The following is a 2,561-nucleotide window of genomic DNA, read 5'->3' as shown; positions in this document are numbered from 1 at the left end:
TGTCAGATCTTCTGTGTCTTTGCCCATCTCTGTATCACTTGTGGGGTTGGCCATATGAGTGTCTCTCTCATCCTGAGCCATAGAGCCCCCGGTTCACATAAAGATGAGACAAAATTTTGTAGCGACCACTTCTCTTAATGACATTAAGCATAACTAAACAGTACCTGACGTTGTGGCCAACAACACTGCACAAAGCTGGTGGAGTTTCTCTGGAGGTCCAGAGAAACCAGTGTGGGGGGCAGGAGCTCCCTAAAGCAATGGCAGCCTGCAACCCACGTGGTCCTGCAGCCCTCCTCACCTGAGTCGCCCAGCTTCAAAGTCAGGCGGACTGAGGAGGAGGATGCCAAGTTTCATGGTGCAGAAGCAAAGAATGTAGACTTGGTATTTGTGCAAGCCTGTTCACTGGCTGATTATCGGCTTTGCTAATTGTTCATTCTCCCAGCACTGTTATAGCTACAAGAATTCTGTTATATTGGGGTAAAAAGCTGGTGATAAAGCTGTAAATAATTCCTTAAGCAATGCTTTTCCTCTGCCTTTATTTTCTTCTACAGATCTGGTATTACAAATGCATGTAAAACAGGGAGGGTTGCATCAAACTACCAATTGATTTATAAGATTTTAATAGGGTATTACTCATTAAAAATAACTGAAAAGCCTTATCACGTGCTTAGAGATTTATGAATAAAAGATGTACACAGTGCTAATAATTCCTGAATGCCCTATGATACAAAGACTTGGTGTCTGGAGAAATGGTTCATCATTTGAGTTTTGACACTGATTTGCTGGATTATTTTAGGCATCTAATTTTAAAAGCGTGGTTCCTCATGTAGAAATAAGGGAAATATTTATATTACATCGGCACCAAAAGCATTACTGGTACCTAGTCATACATCATGCTACCCAGCCGCGTGAAAAATCAGCCTAAAACTGATCCGTGAGTTTTTCATTCAGACACAGCACAGGAAGCAGCACGCTGACAGTCAAGGTTTGTGAATTCCTGGGCTTTGACTGGAGGTAAAGACAGGACATAGGAAAGACCTAGCTTAAAGGAAGGACGAAAAATAACACAAAGCAAAAGTGAATTCACACCTGTGAAGCACTGAGAGTTTCAGAGCTGCCTAGCGGTGACCATCGGCAGGGATGAAACCTCTGCCTTGGCCATCCTGCGCTCTCCTACTGCTGTTGCTACCTTGGATCCTGCCAAAACATATGGAAATAACTGGAGGAGAGGAGGAAGGATGAAAGCGTTTAGGCCATTCCATGGAAACACAATGAAGAGCAGGGGTTTAGAAGAGAAAAATCTTTTCTTACCAGGTATTTTCTTTCCCCTGACTGTTGCCACTTCTGCTGTGGGGTTTCTGTCTCTCTGGAGATAAGAGGCTGAATCCAGTCACCCCAGAGCTCATGGCTTCATCCAGGCTGGTTGTAACTGGGCCAGCCCCATGAGACCAGCGGGAGTGTTTCTTAGCAAACAAACGCTGCTGACATGCTCAAAAGCACCCAGATCGGGGAAAGGGAAGAGGATTTCCACCAGCCTGAAGAACTACTCTCTCCCAGCTTGCGTCCTCCATGTGCCAGAGGAGATCCAAACAGCAGGCCCCAGTCTTCTCAGAACACGTGGAAGGTCTGCGATAAGCAGCCACAACCCTTGCCCTGGACAACGTGCAACTTTACTCAGCAGTTGATGAAAAATTTGGCAGAGAGGATAGGGAAGGGGAAAAAAATGCAGGCAGAAAGAAAAAGTGAGGTGCAGGTTTTGCTGACTCCACTGGAAAAGGATACGAAGCAAAGAGGAGTGAGCGATGTGGTCAAGGATACAAAGGGAGCAAGACAAGGAGGGCGCAGTGCCAGGTCTTTCAAAATGGGTAAAATCAGAGCGATGTGGGTCGCCACACCAACACAGGTTTGTGGGTGTGCTTGCAGGAACTGGAGGGTTCTGAACACAGAGCAGGGACTTTGAAGCCTGGTTTGTATGAAGCAAAGAGCGTGTAACTTAGAACATGTTCATACACGCATCTACAAGTACATAAACCAAAACCACCCCAAAACATTCTGGGCTAAAGCAAAGATGAGCTTGTAACATGAAGGAAAAAATCTGTTGTGTTTCTCTGGGCAAGGACAGATAGAGACAAAGACTTTCCAGGAGTGTTGCAGGTTTGTCATAGGGGCGAACTGGGATTGAGACTCAAAGCCCAGCTATCCATTTATCGAACTGTCCTTTAGTGAGGAACTGACCTCTCAGGTTTTGGTTACAGTTAACTAAAACCTTTCCTTTTGTCTGTACAGCAAAAAAAAAAAAAAAAAAAAAAAAAAAAAAAAAAAAAAAAAAAAAAAAAAGTTGTTCCTGCAAACTTTTTGTCCTAATCAACTTCATGAACTTGCATTTCTCTTCTCCACATATTATTTGATCTGGAACATATGACCGTAGTGAGGAATGACTAAAGGTTTGGTGGAAAGCTGTTTTATGATGTGAACCATGTTCAGAGGAATGTCAACAAATACCAATGGTCTTTTTAGAAAAAGTAAATTTTGCATGACTTCAGTTAGATATTTTCAGTACA

This window comes from Buceros rhinoceros, unplaced genomic scaffold (assembly GCF_000710305.1).
Source record: "Buceros rhinoceros silvestris isolate BGI_N320 unplaced genomic scaffold, ASM71030v1 scaffold42846, whole genome shotgun sequence".
Taxonomy (NCBI): domain Eukaryota; kingdom Metazoa; phylum Chordata; class Aves; order Bucerotiformes; family Bucerotidae; genus Buceros; species Buceros rhinoceros.
The sequence above is the reverse complement of the archived record's forward strand: the minus strand, read 5'-3'. Positions refer to the sequence as shown.